Source organism: Dama dama, chromosome 12 (genome assembly GCF_033118175.1).
Source record: "Dama dama isolate Ldn47 chromosome 12, ASM3311817v1, whole genome shotgun sequence".
Lineage (NCBI taxonomy): Eukaryota > Metazoa > Chordata > Mammalia > Artiodactyla > Cervidae > Dama > Dama dama.
Window position 1 is genome coordinate 37,785,070 of NC_083692.1, and position 22,467 is coordinate 37,807,536.

Here is a 22,467-nt window from a genome sequence, read left to right on the forward strand (position 1 = left end):
CAACTTTAAGTTCAATACTTTCTGCATAACTCTACCACATGTTTCTTATATCTCTCTGCAACTTCAATGGCACCTGGCTTCATGTCCTGTGCGTGCCCCAACTCCTCTCCTGAGGCCAAAGGTAGTCTCAGAAGAATGGGGCAAAGGACTATGTTAGTTCTGGCTGGTAGTTACTGAGGGTGGCCTGAGGGTACCACATTTAAGGTACAAGACCAAAGATCAGAAATGATGGCACCAAAGCTGTTTTCAGGTAATGGAGGTGATGTAGATCCAGGAACAGGGGCAACTAGGCCATCAAAAGGTTTCAAACAAGTACCAGACACTCATGATAAACACTTGTTATCATCACTAAGAAAAGCATGATTTAGGAAATTTATTAGAAACCACCCGTGTTACAACTTACATTTTTTATTAGATCATAACTTCTATCAGTTTTTATTTTTAAAAGTTCAACTCTTATATCCAGAAGAGTAAATGCATATTTTATGAAAGCCCCAAATCCACTTTTGACTGTTTCAAGGCTCATGTCTATCACATTAATCACATAGATTTACCTTGACCATAAAAATACTCTCCATATATTTTAAGCAGGAATCAAAACAGAATATTGAAGCCATTTTTAACACATAGAACAGCAATTTCTTTGCTGAAATCATATTTCCATTTGTCAAGAGCTGTTGTTCCATCAAGGGAAGCAAGCATTATGTCCATGGCAGTGAGTATCTCATAAAGAAAACATAGGGAAGGGAGCCCTCTTTTCCACAGCGACAAGACTTAAGATTTGAATTAATCATTAAGTGAAGGATATTTATTTATGATTAACCAAGCTTAGAGGATCATGTAGCAAATTTCCCAAAGAAAGTATTATCCTTCAGATATTCAATTGACATTTGAGGTCTCCTGTATTCATGGTTTCAGAAGCAAATTTATGACTCCATGAATGGGCAAATTATCCTTCAGCTACATGGCTATGATTTATAAACAAAACAAAAAAACCAATTTATTTCCTTAGTGGATTTCAGAGACAAGTTAAATGTTTAAAATAATTTTTTAAGGTGGCAAAACAATGAAAGGCATTATTGCTAGTTATATTTTTTTTAAAGGTAAGATACTCAGCTGCATTGCATAGCTGTGTGTTGCCTGGTCAGTGGCTACCACTGTTGTCAATTTGTTGCAAATCCATTTGGCTGCTTGATTGTCCCCCGCTGCTGTGGACCACTGCCCATGGCGTCATTGAACCACTCAGATGTGTCTGTATCAGAGTGATGACTGAGTCCCATGGTGCCTAACAAAGGCTTAGAGAAGAGGGAGGGACTGGAGGAGGATGTTCATAACAGTGTACAGATCACAAGACAATCATACACAAAAGTTTCACTTAATTACTATTAATAAGAATAGCTAACATTTGCTGAGTGCATACTGAATGCCAGGCACTGGGGTATTACTTGACTGAGTTCTCACAGAAACCCTATCAGTTATCCTACAGTCATAAAGTAACAGCCCCTTCTCCCCTCTAGCCCCCACAAACTGAGGGTTCCCCACAGGTAGTACTGACTGGGAGGAAGAACTGAAGAACCTGGAATTTGGCTAGAATGGACTGCAGAGGCTCTGGCTTCCCAAGAAGGTACCTGGGAGGGGTGGAGTGGGGGTTGAGTAATATAATCCAGACGTATACGGGAGTTCTGTCTGGGGATGGATAAAACTTAGCCCATGAGAGACAGGAGATGAAATGAGTCAGCATTGCTCACTCTTTCTCCTGTGTGATGGGCTGTTCTAAGAAATAGTGGCTTCATAAGTGCTCCCTCCCTGGAGACGTGATGCCATGGTTAGCTTCAGCTTTGCAGTGAAGCTATGGCCATCTTGGTAACACATCCTTTATGTTGTTTTCACTTTTTCCCTACCTCACTTCTTTGTTCTCTTACACTTTCTTCCTTAGAATTCCACCCATCAACAAAGCTTCAGTACATAATCTTCTGCTTCAAGCTTTGTTTTCTTAGGACTCTATGTTAAAAAGCACTAATACTAAAACTGTTTTGTTAATTTTTAAAAATCGTTTGGTCACACCACATGGCACATGGGACCTTAGTTCCCGACCAGGGATCAAACCTGTGCCCCCTCTGTTGGGAGCAGGGAGTCTTAACCACTGCACTGTCAGAGAAGTCCAGTGGCACTTCAGAGAATCAGTGGGAACAGGATGACTTTGGTAAGCCTCACACGTGAAATGACATGCACAAGGACTTGCACTGTTTTGGTAGGAGTTTGGGGCCAAGGTGTCAGGGATGGGGAGCAAGAGAAAAATGAGGTAACAACAAGCTTATACATCAGCTAGAACCGATGATCAAGTTTTGAGTTTCTTTAGAAAGGTGTGGTTTTAGAAAAGAAAGTCCCATATTTGTGAAAAACTTTAAGAGACTATATTCCAGAACTGAGGGGGAAATGTAGCTGAAGAGCTGAAGAACAGACCACTCTTTCTGTCCCTTTCTTCTCTGCCTCTGTGTAGTCTTTGGACCCCAAAGACCGCCATCAGAAGTCTAAGTGATCACCATCAGTGACTGCATCATTGGGAGGACATTTTCACAGAGGGTACTGGGAGGGGAAGTGATAGCCAAGGGTTTAAACAAGGTGTTGTTGATGGAGCAAGAGAACGTGACTACTCTGGAGTTCTGCTTCTATATCTCTAATCCCAGGCAGTGTGGAGTAGAGGAAATAAACCCAGACTTTAGTTAGGTGACCTGGGACTTTAAATCCTAACTCTGCCACCTGCCGGTGACATCGGTTTTGTCCATAAGAAAATTGTGATAATACCTCCCCCGCAAGGTGGCTGTGAGGATAAGGAGTAACATCCCATCTTTGCAGTGCCTGGGAGAAAGTACTGAAGAAGAGGTAACTTATTTTTTCCTGTTTTAACATTCACTTAGATATACAAGCAACATCTCAAAGCCTAGTTTTGTTTCTTCCCAAAGCAGTCCCTCCTCCAGACCTGTCTCTTTGCATCAGTAGCTCTGTCATTCTTCTAGACATCCAGACTAAACACCTGTTGTATTGGATTTCTCCTCATTCTTCATCTGCCTAGTTGTAACCAGTCACAAGATCTTACCCTTTTCCTTTCCTTCTACCATCCTTGTCTGATATCTCAGAATTTCCTACAAGGACAGTTGCTGTTGTCTTCTTAGTTCAGTTCAGTTCAGTTGCTCAGTCATGTCCAACTCTTTGCGACCCCATGGACTGCAGCATGCCAGGCTTCCCTGTCCATTACCAACTCCTGGAGCTTGCTCAAACTCATGTCCATCTTCAACTCCTGGAGCTTGCTAAAACTTCATGTCTATCATGTTGTCTTCTGGCTGGTCTCAAATACCATTTTACTATGGCCACTTCTTTGTGCTACAGTCTTCATGGATCCTTGTTAGCTATGGAATGAAGTCTGAATTCTTATGTTTATTAAAACCTTTCACAATCTGGTCATATGGTTGCCGGATTGAGTAAATAAAAATACAAAGTGCCCAGTTTTTAGATGAACAATCAATTTGAGGGGTTAAAGTATGTCACATGCAATATTGGGGATGTATTTATACTAAAGACTTTTTTTTGCTGTTTATCTGAAATTTAAAAGAAATCAGTTGAGTCACTCAATGGTGTCTGACTCTGTGACCCTATGGACTGCAGCATGCCAGGCTTCCCTGTTCCTCACCAATTCCAGGAGCTTCCTCAAACTCAGGTCCGTTGAGTCCGTGATGCCATCCAACCGTCTCATCCTCTGTCGTCCCCTTCTCCCCCTGCAATCAATCTTTCTCAGCATCAGGACCTTTTCCAATGAGTCAGTTCTTCACATCAGGTGGCCAAAGTATTGGAGTTTCAGCCTCAGCATTAGTCCTTCCAATGAATATTCTGGACTGATTTCCTTTAGGAATGACTGGTTTGATCTTCTTGCAGTCCAAGGGACTCTCAAGTTCTAAAGCATCAATTCTTTGACTGTCAGCCTTCTTCATGGTCCAACTCTCACATCCATACATGACTACTAGAAAAACCATAGTTTTAACTATACGGACCTTTGTCGGGAAAGTAATGTCTCTGCTTTTCAGTATGCTGTCTAGTTTGTCATAGCTTTTCTTCAAAAGAAATACATTTATTTATTTGGCTAAGCCAGGTTTTAGTTGACGCATGTTGGATCTTTGTTGCATCATATGAACTCTTAGTTGGGGCATGTGGGACCTAGTTCCCTGACTAGGAATTGAACCTGGGCCCCCTGCATTGGGAAGTTGGAGTCTTAGCCACTGGACCACCAGGGAGGTCCTGAGCTAGATATATATTATTTTTAATGAGAGAACATCTGTGATTCTCTTTCAGTCCCCAACCCTCAATCTTCTCTTTCATTTTGTTTTCTTTCTTCCCCAGCATGGAGGCAGTGAGGTGGAGGCATGTGGGGGTGAGCGGCATGGAGGTGCTGTGGCAGCTGTCCTGCACCCCAGGACACACACACCAACGTGGAGAGGAAGGCACTGTGCAGAGCGCTTTGTTGTGCCTACTGGTGTTCAAGAGCAAGGTGAGGAGACACACAACAGGGCTGGGAGGCTGTTTCCATTGAGCAAATAAGAAAGTCGATTGAGCAAATAATATATTTGGGATTATGAGAGCCAGATTTCTCACCATTGGAGAAGGAAACATAGAAAGAGGCAAAGTTCAAAAGAACCCTGAGGTGTTGTATTGGTGTTGAAAGTATTAGTATGAATTCATAGATACACACCTACTTATATTCATAGACTTCCCAGCTCTGTCCTCTGAAAAAAATCTGGAAGCAGTGATGCCCTAGTAGCAGCAATAAGCACATCTAGTAGCCAGATCTTGGTTTCCAAATACCACCCTTCTCTAACATACCAGGAGTCCTTGAAAAAAAACGACTGATTCCAGGGGTGGGGCAGGGAATATACAAGATGGTACTGAATCATGAGAGAATATGAAGTGTTTGTGTTTCATGTTGCTAGAGCAGAGGTCAGTGTGAAACTTGTGCATGTGTATATGTGTGTGTGAGATAGTTATGAAGCATAGTTTTAGCTCTTTTGTTTAGGCTGTTGATCATTTTGAATTAATTTTTGAGATATTTTACGAAGTAAGAGTGTGGGTATCCAGTGGTCCCAGCAATATTTATGAAAGAAATTACTCTTTCCTTGTTGAACCATCTTGCCATCTTGTTGAAAATCTTTTGGCCAGAGATGTATGGATTTATTTCTGGACTCTCAGTTATATTGTTGGTCTATGTATCTATCCTTATGCCAAGACCACACTGTTTTAGGTTAGGTGGCACTAGTGGTAGAGAACCCACTTGCCAGTGCAGGAGATACAAGAGATGCGGGTTGGATACCTAGCTCAGGAAGATCCCCTGGAGAAGGAAATGGCAACCCACTCCAGGATTCTTGCCTGGAGAATCCCGTGGACAGAGGAGCCTGGCAGGCTACAGTCCATAGGGTTGCACAGAATCAGACACTGAAGTGACTTAGCACATAGCCATATAATAAGTTTGGAAATTGGGAGTGAGACCTCCAACTTTGCCCTTCTCTCTCAGTATTGTTTTGGCTGATCAAGACCCCTTGCATTTCCCTTTGAATTTTAGAAGATTGGCTTTTCCATTTCTTTAAACAGCTTCTGTGGTTGGGTTTTATTTTGATTTTTTGTCTTTTCCTCTCTCATTTTGTTGCATTGAAAATAAGATTGCTGTAGGCTCCCCCAACTTCTTTATTATTTTACCTCTGCTGTTCTTAAAATGTATAAATAAGTAAGTTCTCAGGTTTAGTTATTAAATTTTTTTTTCATCTACTTCATGTTAAATTTTTTTTCATCTACTTCATGTTAAAATGTGTATTTTTTATCATATAAGTAGTTCCATAAATTTTGCCTTTTCCATGAAGCCTTCCCAAATTGATTATTGGGAGGGAAAAAAAACAAATTCCCTCTCTTCTTTTATTTTTCCCTCTCTTCTCCTAATACATTTGGACATGAGAATCCTAAGTTGTTCTTGCTTCAGAATTATTCCCAAATATGTTCACTCTTGCTTTAATGAAAATGTACTAAAAATCATAGAATTTAGAGTTGGAGGGGACCTTAGGAATATAATGCAGATTCCTAGTTAAATGGAGTTGAATGAACACTATTCATTTATCTCTGCTGCCTATCCCAAGTCTTCTAAAAGCACAGTAAGTTAAAAATGTATAAACCCACAAGACAAAGAACCTGGGTAAGCAGATGACAGCAACCACATTTTGTGGAAACTGACTTAGCAGAGTAATGATTCCCTAAGCTATTAGTGGAGGACGCCATAGTAAGCCACTTTTTATTTTAATTAATTAATTTATTTTAGTTATTTAGATTTAAAAGGTTTGTTTGTGCTGGGTCTTCATTCTTGCACTTGGGTTTTCTCTAGGTGTGGCAAGTGGGGGCTACTGTTCGTTGCGGATCACAGGCTCTAGAGCATGGGCTTAGTAGTTGTGGCACATGCTTTGTTGCTCCGCGGCATGTGGAATCTTCCCAGACTAGGGGTTGAACCCGTGTCCTCTCATTGGCAGGTGGACTCTTACAACAGAGAAGTTTCACAAGCCAATTTTTAGAACCCCTAGGAAAGATTAGGTGGTGGCAGTACCAGATGTCCCTGAAAGAGAGAGTGTGAGTGAAACAAACAAAAAGCATAGCTAGTACAGGAATACTGTACTGAAAATGGGAACTAAGTTAATGTCGGTGTTAGATGTCTCAGCCCCTTTCTGCAACTCAACTCTGAGAACGCTGGCAACCACGCTTGCTCCACACTCTCCTTGACCCACAGGCAATTGGGTGATTCCTCAGTGTGAAAACCTCTGAGCCCAAGAGGGGCAAAACCCTGCAGTCCTATATGATCTGCCTACACTGACGAGCCCAGCCTCCTACCTTGCCTTGCCCTGCCCCTGGGCTCCTTGCTCCTCGTATACAGCCAAGGCTCACCCGCAGTCAAGGAAAGCCCCAGTGTGAAGGACAGACACCAAAAGAAACCCAGAAGACGTTCAGGCCATGAAGCTGGCAGGAAAACTTGTTTTAAAAAGTTCTATTGTCTGTCCTTGAAGATATCTTGTCCCTTCAAAGGAAAAAGACTTTTAAACGGAGCTTTCAGAAGAAGAAAGACTCTTATAAATTGAAAATACTGCGGTAGAAGTGAAAAATTCAACAGAAAGGAAGGAAAATAAGATAGAGACCCCTGATAACTGAAACCATCTGTACCCACACAGCTTACTGTTTACAGTAAGTATTTATTTTTTGTTTCATTCCACTTATTACAAGTATAAGTTTATTATTACAGGGAACTTTTTCAGGAGGCAATGAAAGATATAAATAATATTGTTTATTCCAGGAGTTTCCTCCCCCCAAACCCATGTAAATGCTGAGCTTACCAGTAGATAGCATCAAGCAACAGCTTACTCCTCTAGACTCTTTGAAACCTCCATCTCAAAACCCTTCCTAGCTGGGACCCCAAACTCTAAACTGTTAACCCTTTTCCAATCCTAATCAAACTCTGGCATCGACGGACCTGCCTTAAACCAGATTGCAAAATCTCAGGAATACCTCAGGGGGCTAAGACTCCATCAAGTTTGTGCTCTCCTTCAGTAAGGATAAACTCAGCTTTGTTTTGTCAAAGGTTGTTTTGGGGGATATTTTGCCAGAGCCAAACACATCACCTCTAAAAAAAACTAGTACAAAAGAAAAAGGAGAGAGGATGGAAATGGGATGAAAAGGATAAGAAAGTTAAAAGCCGGTTCATGAGATCCAACATCCAAATTATAACAAATCTCAAAAGAGAAAATGATGGGGAGAAAAATATCAAAGAAATAATTCAAGAAAATGCCCTAGAAATGAAGCATGTACATTTCCAGAACAGAAGGTATGATGGATCAAAGGAACTTTATTCCAAAGTTAGAACCATTGTTAAATTTCAGAAAAATAGGAGACAATCAGAAGATGAAGGTGGGGTAGGGCGGTTGTTGCTTGCTTGCAGTTTAATACTGTTGCCACCAGATGGCAGTAGTGCCTCAAAAGGTTTAAGTTGGTTTTTTTTTTTTTGGTTGGTTTGTTTTCCTTCATAAAATATCATCTCTTTCCACAGCATTAGAAAGAGGTAGGCTTATTTTCGAGTCTTTCAGAACTGTGATTTCTTCCTAAAAGAATCTGCTAAAAGGTTACCATACAATCAGCCTGAAGGAAGAAAAAAGTCTCAATTCTCATTGAGGAATGGCTGATGTGGCTTTGAAGGGGAAAAAAGACCCTTAAGAGAATGAATTCCAAGCCTTACTTTTCTGGGTGGACAGGAGACTTCTGTCTGTTGCAGGGATTACAAAGCATTCATTTATTCTCTCAAGTTTTATTGATGCCTACTGTATGCCAGGTACTGAGGTAGGCACCAGGAATACCCCAGTGTTTTAAAAAAACAAAACAGATCGGGTCTTTGTCTTCACAGAGCTTACGTTCTGAGGGGAGAAATATCCAATAAACAATTCAAGTTAAATCATATATGTGTCTGAGGAATTTGACAGAGGTCAGGGTAGAAGCAAGCACAGCAGCTAGGAAGCTATTGCAGTTGTCTGGGTGGGAGATACCGGTCACTTCGGTTGTGGTGATGGTAGGAGACAGAAAAGTAAGTGAGTTTAAGATATATTGGTGGGTAGAGTTGACAGGACTTGGTCATGGTCTGGACTTAGCCATGTGTCAACGTGTGGCTTGGCTGGGTGGATGGGTTGCCATTTTCTCAGGTGGAGAAAGCGTGGAGAGAAAGAGGTTTTGGAGGAGGGGATGGTGGTTAGAATAAAAAATTCATTGAGGAACATTTGTAAAATTAATCTTTCTCCTCAGGCATTCAGGTTTTGGTGGATGTCCCTGATCTAGGCTAGGATGGGCTTTGTTCTGATTCCTGCCCAATAGAATGGCTTGGTCTGGCATATTTGTTTTAAATTGGCTCACAGTTGGCGTGCATGAAGTTAAAAATTGCTCTAACTCAGTCCTCCATGGAGCAAGAGCAAAATCAGCTTAAATTTGCAGTGTGATTTTTTTCCCCATGAGTTAGGCATTTGCGTTAAAAGAGAACAGGCCAGAGCATCTTTTAGATTTTACTTTTTGTACTCTGTTCAGAAATGGTGCACAGTCTCAAAGACAGCCAGCTTCTAGAAAATGCAAGGCAAATCGTTTTGCTGGGTCCTTGAGCTAGTCTGTACAGGTAAGTTCCTGAATGTGATTCTGGGATTTCAGAGGTGAAAAATTCCTTTGACTCTGAGGATAGAGACCTTTGTCTTATATGTCCCCAGCATAGTACCTGATACATATGTATTCAGTAAATTTGTGTTGAATTGAAGCTACTCCAACTGGATTTTTTCCTGAGCCTCCAAATCCTAGTTGAACTTGCCACAGTACTTGAAATAGCTCAGATTATTTGTTTCCCAAAAAACTATTACATGGGAGGAGATGGCTCTCCAGACTCTTTATGGCTTAGGACCATATCACCAGGTGTTAGGAAAAGACACATCTCCTTCCTTGTTCCTATAACCTCCCTCCATGGGAATATTTTGCCATCATCATCACTTCTGTTAAGACAGAATTTTAAAATCAGCTTAGCCCTGACCATCAGTGTTTTCATTTGTAACCTGGAGGTTGAGTAGTTCTGTACTGTGTCCAGTCAGAGGTTACCTCAGTTACCTTCTCTGATTCACTCTTTGCACCTTTGTTTTTTGTTTTGTTTTTAGTATTTATTTATTTATTTTTGGCTGAATTAGGTCTTAGTTTCAGCACAAGTGCTCTTCACTGTGGCCTCGAGGGCTCAGTAGTTATGGCTCGAAGGCTTAGTTGCCCTCCGGCATGTGAGATCTTAGTTCCTTGACCAGGGTTCGAATCATGTCCCTTGCATTGCAAGGTGGATTCTTAACTACTGGACCACCAGGGAAGTCCCCGTGCTTTCATACAGTTCAGAACAGTGCTTTTTAGACTTGTGGCCATGAAGGAGCAGCCTAGGACAGCTTTAGCTCCCCTCACCAATTTGCAGAAAACCCACAACCCCCTCTAGAATCATAATTCATATGTAAAAACAAAAAAGTTTATAAATTATACATAAAAGCATTCTCAGAAAACACATGTTGTTTTTATTGTTATATAACTTGCATTCGAAGTTAAAAACAGTGTGATAACTACCCAGAGGGCTTGGCTTCCCTTTGACAAATTGTTTAGCTTCCCTTCAGGCCAGGTTGCTACCCATAAGTGTCTGCTAGCTAAAAAATCTGACACCCCCCACTGCCTAAAGATTTGTTAACAACTGTTGTTAAAGAGCAGGAGCCACTGCTGGTGGAGGAGTAGCATTCTCCTGAAAGCTGAGTCTCTTGCTCCTGGTCTTTCCTTCTTTCCCACCTATTAGATTATGTTGTTTCTGTGGTGTGGCCTGTATTCTGGATTTTCAGGAATCTGTCCTTATTTCTCTTTACTTGTGTGATTCTTGTTTTCCTGATCCAAAGCTTTTTATGTAATAAACTTTTGGGGGAAATGACATGTAACATGTCTAAAGTCCTATGAAAAATCCCCCTTGAATGTCTGCCTGAGGTGATCAGTAAGGGAAAAGTGATGCTGTGTCTAAAAGGCAGACTTGTGTTGTAAGTTCTTTTAAAACAACACAGATACAGGATATTTAAACAAAGTGAAATTCTGGGATGCTTTTTGTAGAGTAAGTTTTCATTCAAAGCATTTGGGGAAGGTAGTCTGGAAATATCATACTTACAACTCAGTCTAAATAATAAAATGTGTAAAGTAGTGTTTCCATGTATTGTTGTTGTTGTTTAGTCACTAAGTCGCTTCTAACTCTTTGCGACCCCATGGGCTATAGCCTGCCAGGCTCTCCTGGTCATGGAATTCTCCAGGCAAGAATACTGGAGTATGTTGCCATTTCCTACTCCAGGGGACCTTCCCAACCCAGGGATCAAACCTAGGTCTCCTGAGTCTCCTGCCTTGGCAGGCAGATTCTTTACCACTGTACCATCTGAAGTCTGTGGAATTTCCAAGGAAGTTTCATTTGAGTGTTAAGTTTGGTTATCAAATCTATGGCTTCCTCAAACCAAAATCCATGCTAAGTTTTAATATTTTCCATCACCTCATTAGTGAATGCAATGCTGCAGTCATCCTGCTAACTGCAAAGAAAACATCAAAGATTTGCCCTCTGGAGATTTTCTCCAAAGACTGTTGAAAATGATAGGACTTTTTTAAAAAGGTTGAGATACGACACTTCAAAGGACAACCGTGATAAATATGAAATGAAAACTTGTTGATATACTGCAAGGACAAATGCTCGGCCAGCTAGACTGTTATTTCATCTCAAATTTGTGTCACCATGGATACCATCTAAACATAAAACAAGTGCTTGCAGGAGATCTATTAAAATTTCAAAAGCATCATGCTTATCTGTCCACTGAGAATGATAAATTTCCTACAGTCATTATCCTTCTCATTATTCTGAGAAGAGACAGAAATTACATTGTCAAATTCTGAAATAGTTGTGGTAATTGATGGATAAAAGAACAAACTTCCTCAGTTGTTTTCAGTGCAACAGGTATGCCCATAACAGACACTGATTTTGCCAGCCAAGTGCATAAGGCATGGGAAGCATAGAGTGTGTAGATAGCTTAGGAATGGTGGTGGTGGTTTAGTTGCTAAGTCGTGTCCGACTCTTGCGACACCATGGACTGTAGCCTGCCAGGTTCCTCTGTCCACGGGGATTCTCCAGGCAAGAATCCTGGAGTGGGTTGCCATTTCCTTCTCTCGGGGATCTTCCCAACCCAGGAATTGAACCCAGGTCTTCTGCATTGCAGGCAGATTCTTTACCGACTGAGCTACAAGAGAAGCCCCAAAATACTTCCCTACAAGTCTTAAAGCAGCAGTGTTCATTTTTGAAGAAAATCTACTGGATACGTCTGACTGGCCATGACTGTGCTCCATATTTAGTCCTACTTCTTAGTTATGCCAGTGTGAAATTATACAGCTGGTGTTTCTGTGTCAGTTTCATGAGGAAAGAAGCCTAGAGATTCTTCTTTCTGGTATGAAATTTGTCAACATAGCTTACCAGCATGGTGTTCTTCCCCTGCTGTGTTCACACATCGTCATGATCATGAGTTGTTTACTTCCCCAAGGGTTTCTTTTTAGCAGCTGACTCTGCTGTGTCTCCACAGAACATGTTAACTGGTGTTGTCTCAAAGTGCCTTCTTAGGACCTTCTCACTGCCTTCTCACCAGGATTTGTCTTGCACTTCAGCACTGTTTGAGATGCATCAAAAGCAAAGAGAATATATAGGAGTTCATTAGCCTCATGTCCATCTAGAGGTAGGTTTTGTTTTATATAAGAATTGAAATTTCAGTGCAAGCTATTATGTTTAAAATAAGGGTATACTGTACAGCACAGGGGAATATAGCCATTATGTTGTAATAAGTTTAAATGGAGTCTACCCTATAAAAATATTGAAAATGTTGTACACCTGAAACTAATACTGTAAATCAACAATGGTACTGTGGTGATGTTGCTCAGTTGTGCCTGACTCTGTAGCCCACCAGGCTCCTCTGTCTATTGAAATTCTCTAAGTTACTATTCCCTTCTCCAGGGGATCTTCCTCACCCAGGGTTCAAATCGAGGTCTCCTGCATCACAGGTGGATTCTTTACCATCTGAGCTACCAGGGAAGCCCTCAAAATCAACCACATTTCAACTTTAAAAAAATTTCTTTTAAAGAAATGTCAAATAAAGTTTTTAAGTATTGTTTCCATTCTCTTCAACAGTTAAAGATAAAATGTCTTCATCTAGTTCATCTCCTTTTGTGCTGGGTTATGAGCATTGCTGTTTGTTTCCTTATATTTTTGTTCCCATTCAGAAGTTTTACTGATTTTGGTTTTGGCTTTTTTGTTGTCTATTTCATTTTGATGTTTCAGTGTCCCAATTTCATCTTCACTTAATTCTTCTGTTTTCTGTTAGGCAGATTGTTCAGATGACTGGTGAGATAAAGATACACTGTAATGACTGTTTCTTCAGAGCATAGAGGTCTCCAAGTGTTTGGCACATAACCGATGCTTTCAATGCTTTATCTTCTAAGTTTTGTCTTCTTAGGTCTGTTCTCCTACACTTTTTAACCTGCTCTGCATCTGGCCAGGTCCTCCAGGGAGTATGAAGAAGACCATTACTGACTTTTCCTCATGCAGTGGGGGCCATTAAAGAGCTTGTCATCCTCACCTTGCATGTCTGGCTTCCCCCTTTCTGTCTCCTCAGGGCAGCCTATCCTCAGGTAAGGGTGGTGAGGGGAGAGTCAGCCTAACTCGAATTCCATGCCCAAACTGTCAATTAAATGTGAGGGTAGAAAAAGACTATTTTTAGGTATGCAAACATTCCTCCTAAAACTTAACCTGTCTCACATCCTGAGGTAGACATGCTTCTAAACTGCCCCTCAATAATTTTGCCTCTGTTTGTGGGCTGGACCTGATAGTTTGCTTGTGATAAGTAGAACATGGCAAAAGTAATGGATGTCACTTCCAAGATTAGGTTACAAAAGACTGACTTGGTTATGTTGGCATTCTCTCTTGCTTGCTGTGATGAAGTCAATTCATTGTAATTTAAATATGACTACTAGCATAGTTCATACTACTTAATGTTAGAAAGCTTTTCTAGTATATACTAGCATCATAAATTTTAAGTATTACTTACAAAGTATCTAGGGAAAAAGTGGAAACAGTGGCAGATTTTCTTTTCTTGGGCTCCAAAATCACTTTGGACAGTGAGTGCAGCCATGAAATTAAAAAAACGCTTGCTCCTTGGAAGAAAAGCTATGAAAACCTAGACTGCATATTAAAAAGCAGAGACATCAGTTTGCCAACAAAGGTCCATATAATCAAAGCTATGGTTTTTCCAGTAGTTATGTATGGATGTGAGAGATGGACCATAAAGAAGGCTGAGCGTCGAAGAATTGATGCTTTTGAATTGTGGTGTTGGAGAAGACTCTTGAGAGTCCCTTGGACTTCAAGTCAGTCCTAAAGGAGATCAACCCTAAATATTCATCGAAAGGACTGATGCAGAAGCTTCAATACTTTGGCCACCTGATCAGAGGACCTGACTCATTGGAAAAAACCCTGATGCTGGGAAAGATTGAAGGCAGGAGGAGAAGGGGACGACAGAGGATGAGATGTTTGGACGGCATCGCTGACTCAATGGTGAGTTTGAGCAAAGTCCTGGAGATAGTGAAGGACAGGGAAGCCTGGTGTGCTGCCATCCATGGGATCACAAAGGTTCGGACCTGACTGAGCAACTGAACAACAACAAAGTATCTGAAACTACAATGGTGTCAGGCACTGACTCGTGGCCGTCCACGTGGGCTCTTACACGTTTTCAGTTAATGTCTCTTCTCATTGTTATTGGTGCATGACAAGCTAGTAACAGAAACCTAGTAACAGAAAACAACAGTTTTATTATCCTTATGGAATTCAGATGGCATGGTGGGGACCTTTTATCTCTGCTCCACGATGTCCAAATGTCTCTGGAGAGAAGATTCAAAGGCTGAGGGGGGATTTGAAAGGCTGGAAACTAGAATCATGTGGAGGCTTCCTCACTCTCATGCTGGTACCTGGATGACATGAAGCACCTGTGTGGGTCCTCTCCCTCTGATGTGGGCTTCTCCCAGGATAGTGGCGAAGTTCCAAGAGGAAGCTGAGTGTTCCAGGAGACACAGGTAGAATCCCTGTGGCCTTTTATGACTTCACCTCAGCAATCATAGCACTTCCCTTGTGGCTCAGTGATAAAGAACCAGCCTGCAATGCAGGTGACCTGGATTTAATCCCTGGATCAGGAAGATCCCCTGGAGAAGGGAATGGCAAACTCAAGGTAGCATTCTTGCCTGGAGAATCCCATGGACAGAGGAGCGTGGGGGGCTACAGTCCATGGGGTTGGAAAAGAGTCAGACATGACTGAGCAGCTAACACTGTCACTTTCAGCAGTCACAGAGCATCACTTCTTACATACTCTGTTGATGGCAGGGATCAGCAAATTATCGCTTGATGCTAAATCCATCATGCCACCTGTCTCTATAAAAAAGGTATCATTGGAACACAGCCATGTCCATTCGCTTACATACCTTCTATGGCTGCTTTCATGCTCTGATGCAGAGTTGAGTAGTTGCGACAGAGACCATATGGTCTGCAAAGCCTAAAATATTTACTATCTGGTCCTTTAAAGGAAAGGTTTGTTGAGCCCTGCTCTATTGGTTAAACCAATCACTAACCTTTCTGTGTCAAGGGGAGGGAACAGACCCTGCTCTTGGAGGGAGGTGAGTCAAAGAAGGTTCAGCCATTTAAAAAATCACCATGGCACCTGCTTACCTCTTGGATTTTTAAAAGATTATTTATTTATTTATTTATTTTTGGCTGAGTCTTTGTTGCTGCGTGCAGTTTCTCTTCTTGCAGCAAGTGAGGGCCACTCTTCTCTGAGGCATGCAGGCTTCTCATTGCAGTCGTTTCTCATGTTGCAGAGCATAGGCTCTAGAGCGTGGGCTCAGTAGTGGTGGCGCACAGGCTTAGTTGACCTGCAGGGTCTTCCCGGACCAAGGATTGAACCTGTGTCACCTGCATTGGTAGGTGGATTCTTAACCACTGGACCACCAGGGAAGCCTAGCCTCTCATATTTTAATCCTTGTTTGGTTTTTAATTTTGCAAGCTACTTAAAATAGCCCTTCTAACTCTTTGTATACTAAAGTTCTGTTAGAGAAAGTTGAAAGTGAGAATCAACTATGTTATTTTAAGTTTTATTCTTTCTTCTTTTTAAACTTGTTTGTGTCAGCTCCTGTGGGTAAATATTTGGCTGGTAGTTCTTTTAAAAAAAAAAGGGGTTAGAAAGGTTAATCTGTGTTCACAGAGTTAATATCAGGGATAAGGAAGACCTTTAGTTCCTAGAAAAAAACAAGTGGAAAGGGTAAACAGTTGTCCAAACAGTTAAGCCTCCCTTGGTCAAGAAGGTTCAGGTTTTAAAAATTATTAACTACTTACTTATGAAAAAATTTTTACTTAAATATACTATATTGGTGCCATTTTAATTAATCCCCCAATTTCCTCATGTGTGGAATGAAGAGTGTGGGTAGTTGGTGGCTGCCATTGCAGGCTTCATATTCAGATCATCAGGAGCCCTGGTCCCCATCCTAGGTAATTAAATCAGAATGTCTTGAGAATAAATTGGGATTGAACACAATAAATACTAGAGGAGAAAGAAATTCATAACAGCTATCTCAGTATATTTTCTTCAAGTATTTCCTACAACACAAAGTCCTGACATATCATTCCTGATGTGGGAACAGTGTGAAACTATTATAGCTCACAGGTACTCCAAGAAAGACCTGCTTTTACTTCAATTAAGTACTGCATATTCTGGACCAAGGGCTTCCCAGGTGGCCCAGTGGTAAAGAGTCCACCTGCCAGCACAGGACGTACAGGAGACACAGGTTTCATCCTTGGGTCGGGAAGATCCTCTGGAGAAGGGAATGGCTACCCATTCCAGTGTTCTTGCCTAGAGAATTCCATGGACAGAGGAGCCTGGTGGGCTATAGTCCATGGGGTTGCAAAAGACTCAAACATGACTTAGTGACCAACCAACAAACATTCTGAACCAAACTGGAATGCCCTGAAATTCTTCAAGGAGAAAGAAATGCTCAGATGACCAAGAGCCAAGCTTTCACTTTGGAATTCTCCTTGATAGCTAACACAAGACTAAACAAAACCTCCTCTCCAAAACCTTGTCTTGTGGGTCCACCCTGAAGGTGAGAGATCCCTTAGCCACCCTACAGACTGTGGACAAACTGGATATTCCCACCTCTCCTGGCAAAGACATGACTGAATGCAGAATAAGTATGCTGAAGGGATTCCTTATGATAGTGGCTTCTGGAAGACACTATAGGAGAAAGGTAGGCTACCTTGAAAATAGTTACTGATATTCAGACAATGTTCCTAAGGATCAAGTAGACTGGACCAAAAGAACACCACATTTAGGGTACCTGTGTTCTAGGAATTCAGTGGAAATTCCTCTGGGATTCATGTTTTGTCTTCCCTAAGGGACTAACTGTGCTTAGTCACTCAGCTGTGTCTGACTCTTTGCCACCCCGTGGACTATAGCCCACCAGGCTCCCCTGTCCATCCGGATTCTCCAGGCAAGAATGCTGGACTGGGTTGCTGTGCCCCCCTTCAGGAGATCTTCCCAACCCAGGTATCAAACCCAGGTTTCCCACATTGCAGGTGGATTCTTTACCATCTGAGCCACCAGGGAAGCCCAAGGAAACCCTAAAGAACCAAAGCACTTATTAAAAGTAAGAAAATGCCTACATACATGTTCCGGATCCACTACTCTGGAAGAGGCAGGTAAATAACCATATTACATGACCAATATGTTATCTCGGGAGCTTGCCTGGTGTTCAGACAGTAAAGAATCTGCCTGCAATGCAGGAGACCCGGGTTTGATCCTTGGGTTGGGAACATCCCCTGGAGAAGAGAATGGCTACCCACTCCAGTATTCTTGCCTGGAGAATTCCATGGACAGACGAGCCTAGCATGCTACAGTCTGTGGGGTTGCAGAGTCAGACACAACTGAGCAGAATTTTTTTAATTGCTATATTTGGAGTTTACATTCCTCAGTGGATCAGTGTCTGGGCTGCTCTGGCTTTTGTCAGAAGCTTAACAGAAGTCATGTAGACATACATCACAGTCCTTGCAGTGGTAGCAAAGTCACCAGTCATCGAGGCACAGATTTCAGAAAGCAACAACCTGAATGCACAGACAAGTTAAAAGTTCCTCTGTATGCAAGCAAGAATGATAATCAGGGCTGAATATGGGCAGCCCCAGATTAAAGAACACCAGCTACTCTTCAATATTCAAAAAACTAAGATCATGGCATATGGTCCCAGCACTTCATGGCAAATAGAGAAAAAGTGGAAACAGTGACAGATTTTACTTTCTTGGGCTCCAAAATCACTGTGGATGGTGAGTTCAGGCATGAAATTAAAAGACACTTGCTCCTTGGAAGAAAAGCTATGACAAGCCTAGATAGCATGTTAAAAAGGAGAGACATCACTTTGCTAACAAAGGTCTGTATAGTCAAAGCTATGGTTTTTCCAGTAGTTATGCACAGATGTGAGAGTTGGACCATAAAGAAGGCTGAGTGCTGAAGAATTAATACCTTTGAATTGCAGTGCTGGAGAAGACTCTTGAGAGTCCCTGGGACAGCAGGGAGATCAAATCAGTCAATCCTAAAGGAAATGAACTCTGAATATTAGTTGGAAGGACTGATGCTGAAGCTCCAATACTTTGGCCACTTATGCTAAGAGACAGCTCATTGGAAAAAAACCCCGATCCTGGGAAAGATTGCAGACAGGAGGAGAAGGGGGTGACAGAGGATGAGATGGTTGGATGGTATCACTAACTCAATGGACATGAGTTTGAGCAAACTCTGGGAGATAGCAAAGGACAGGGAAGACTGGCATGCTGCAGTTCATGGAGTCACAAATAGTCAAACACAACTTAGAGACTGAATAAGCTACTCTACTCGTGGAACAACCCCAGAAGTATAAAGAGCAAGTTATTTTACTATGAGAACCTGAATTTGGAGAATTAAGTAGTCAACCATCAGGAAAACCTCAGGTTAACTGAACAGTGGGGACAAGTTTCTGTCATTGAGGAAAGTCCCTGCAAGAAAGCTATTGAAAAACCTCTGTACCCAGCAGAGCTCTGGGAACTCTGAGATGAGTTGCACTATCTGAGATTAATGAAAAAGGTATATGCTACTTACCATACCCAGAAGAATGTTTTTTACTGAACTCAGAGTTTCTGCAGCTGCTCTGCCCAATGTAACCTACATTAACCTGGCCATCCTCCAGCAAGATGGCGAAACAAACAATAAAAACATATGCTCCTTTCACTTAATCCCCAGAACTATGTACTGCTATAATGTGGGTGAGTTTTCGGCCTGAAAGCTAGTTTTGTTTTGGCCTCAATCAGTGCCCCTGGAGTTTACTTTGTATGGAGTATACTTTCCAGGTCCTTCCCAAGGTTCCCCAGTGCAGGGATGGCTTCTTAAATCAGCACAGGGAAAACTGCTTTATTGCTGCTGCTGCTGCTAAGTCACTTCAGTCATGTCCAACTCTGTGTGACCCCATAGACAGCAGCTCACCAGGCTCCCCAGTCCCTGGGATTCTCCAGGTAAGAATACTAGAGTGGGTTGCCATTTCCTTCTCCAATGCATGAAAGTGAAAAGTGAAAGTGAAGTCACTCAGTTGTGTCTGACTCCTAGCGACCCCATGGCCTGCAGCCTACCAGACTCCTCTGTCCATGGGATTTTCCAAGCAAGAGTACTGGAGTGGGGTGCCACTGCCTTCTCTGGCTTTATCGCTAGTAACACACAAAGTTGACTCAGTTTTCTATTTGCAGATTACCACCCTGAGGTCATTTATGAACTTAACTATCTCACCATATAGACTTTTGATCCAGCCACCATAGCTGAATTAGGTTTTTTCCTGAATTAGTGTTTTTATTCCTTTATTATATTATTTAAATTTTAAAAAATTTTGTATTGGAGTACAACCGATTAACACACAATGTTGTGATAGTTTCAAGTGAACAGTGAAGGGACTCAGCCATACATATATATGTATCCATTCTCCCCCAAATTCCCCTCCCATCCAGGCTGCCATATAACATTGAGCGGGATTCCCTGTGCTACACAATAAGACCTTGTTGATTATGCATTTTAAATATAGCAGTGTGTACATGTCCACCCCAAACTCCCTATATTCCCTTATTATAATGAAAGCCAAGCCTCTTTGCTCTACAACTGTGATAGGAAATTATTAGTCTACATACAGCTGGCCTGCTAGAGAGTGAACGAAAGACAGGGTGATAACTATTTCTCTAAACTGAGTTCCTTGAAAGAATCAGTATTTGAGACATAGTGGTGGGTAGCAGATCAATCTCATCAGCCAAGAATTTCAGGATAAGAAAGCAGCGTGTGTTACGCTGACGTTGCACATTGACTCCTCATCTTTTGCTCTCTGCCTCAGTGATGGCTGCACCTGGAGCCTTTGCTGTATTGAAACTGATCTGCCTGGCAGTGGAAGAGTCCTAATCCAGGATAAAAAGTGGTAGAGGAAGTGGACAGTGGTAGCGGAAGAATGTAGAGTAGTTTCTACATTCCATTTTCACACTGATATCACATTATAATAAAAATATTCTTTCTTGACATTTTACCATGTTCATCTTTGGGTAGAGTATACTCTCTCATTACTTCTAGAATAATCTTCTTTCTTATCAGACACCATGGACAGACACTTAGCCCTGAATTCTATTACTTTCCCCCCCCAAATTTGCCTGTATAGTGTATAGCAGTTTTCTCTAGCTGAGTTGTTCTCAGACCCACAAATCTTAAGTTTTCAGAAAATGTGCCGTAAAGATAATTTCTAACATTTACAATAGTGGGGCTCAGAACCTCTTGGCAATGGCTACCAATGGAGCATAACCCTATCCCATAGCAGCTGAGATTCTGGCGATTAAATTTCTCTGAATAAGCTTATAACTTATCAGTAGTTGTCCCAGTATAAGAATAAATATCTCTCTGGAAGAGAAGAATGGGCAGGAAATGAGTAACAGTACGTTTCTATACATAGCCAGCTCACAGAAGCACAAGTCACATCCATGCCAGCTTTATTGTGTTAACAATAAAATGTGGAGGAGAACAATAGAATCCCCTCCAGTGTAGTGTGGAAACCAACCCAGGGTTGGTGCCTAGAAATGAAAACGGAGCTATGGAAAACCATCATCTGAATTTTAACTCTTTTCTGTATTTCAGCTCCAGGCTGAAGGTGCTAATGAACACTAAAATTTCTGTAAGTAACTAGAGGTCAAAGAGAAAGAAGAAAATGGGAGGAGCCACAGACTTAATAGCCAGCCCTCTAGAACTGATAATAGATTCCTTTCCCCACTCCCAGAGAGTCAGCGACATCACTGGTCCCAGCAACATCACAGAATGATTTTCAAGTCCATAGTGTAAAGAAGACCAGCCTCCCCAGGCTGTCAATAAAGAATAGAATCACTCTTGTTTCCCACCTCTTAGTCTGCATTTTTCTTAATTTTTTTCCCATGTAATTGGGATGATAGAAAGACCTTTGGCAGGAGGAACAGAACTTCTCACATCTACTTTCTCTTTATTATGGAAGGACTTGTTCTTTGTTGATTTACCAATCTTGGCCCCAGCTGGGATCATGTGAGAAAACTCTAGTGAGCTAATAGGAACTCCCCACTTCCTTTTCCTCCTGTTAGCCCTTTGGAAGATTACAGTCTTAGAAATGGGAATATTTTGTTAGGGTCATAGTGAAGGCCCTAATGGAAGATTTGTTTCTATACAATGCAGAACATGAATACTGAATTTATTAAAATAATCAGGAACCAGGAGAGTAGAAATGGTGTCAGTTCCCTATGCCCTTGATAAGTAGATAAACAGAGTATCAGTAATGGAAGGCAGAACAAAACTATGTTTCTTAAGAATAGTTAAGAAACTTTGGAATAGGAAAGAAACAAACTTTCCTTTGTTCTTTGTTGAAATTCAAAGGAAAGAAATAAGAGGAGTCAAGAGATAGATGTTCAGGGGTATTTTAAAACACCAGTTTGGACTTTTGTTCTCATGGGATAGATTTTGGCTTAGATTTGCAAAGTTGGCATTCCAGAAGTTGTTTTATTTCTACCTAGGTATTAATTAAGCTACCACTAGGTGCCATTCTCATAGATAGTGGTTTCGAGGGTCAAAGATTGACATGCTTTTGATGTTTTTAAAAAGAAATAATATTCTTATAAAGGAGCTAGGCACAAATAATTCCTAGAATTATCCTTAAGTATAAAGAATTATACACAATTGGAAGCATTTTCAAAAAATACATAGGTGTAATTAATTTTATCCTATACTTATTTCAGTGTTATCAATCATTGTTTATTCTAGTATTCTCTTTCTTACTTCATTTTATCCGAGCCTTAAGAAGAACAACATTTTCAAATTTACCCTGAACTCTTCTTGAATTTTGTCCTCCAAGCCCTCACCACAGTTCTGGGACTTTCAGCAGCTCTGTCAGCTACCGAAACCTCTTACTTCTTGCATGGACGCTTTAGCAGCTTTAGACTGGTGTTTGCTAGTCTTGAACAAGCTTAGGTGACTTTGCCCAGTGTGCCCAGGGTACAATATCCCTGAGTACTCAGAGCTCTTTCCTTCCTCAGCCGAAGAAGAACTAGAGGGATAACACACCTCTTTGACTACCTTTGTGATGGTTAACTCTGTGTGTCAGCCTGGCCTGGTTGTTTGGTCCAACACCAGTCTAGGTGTTGCTGTGAAGTTATTTTTTAGATATGATTAACATTTAAATCAACAGACTTTGAATATAGCCGTTTAC

The 22,467-nt window shown here is 41.4% G+C and overlaps 1 long non-coding RNA gene across 1 annotated transcript in view; it reads left to right on the forward strand.

Annotated features, from left to right (window-relative positions):
- The first annotated feature begins 4,396 nt into the window (after positions 1 to 4,396).
- LOC133066221 (uncharacterized) overlaps positions 4,397 to 22,467 on the forward strand; it is a 52,603-nt gene continuing 34,532 nt past the window's right edge. Inside the window, exons 1-2 of the long non-coding RNA XR_009695105.1 lie at positions 4,397 to 4,540; positions 11,847 to 12,353. This is a non-coding gene — a long non-coding RNA (uncharacterized LOC133066221). The remainder of the gene's footprint in view (positions 4,541 to 11,846; positions 12,354 to 22,467) is intronic.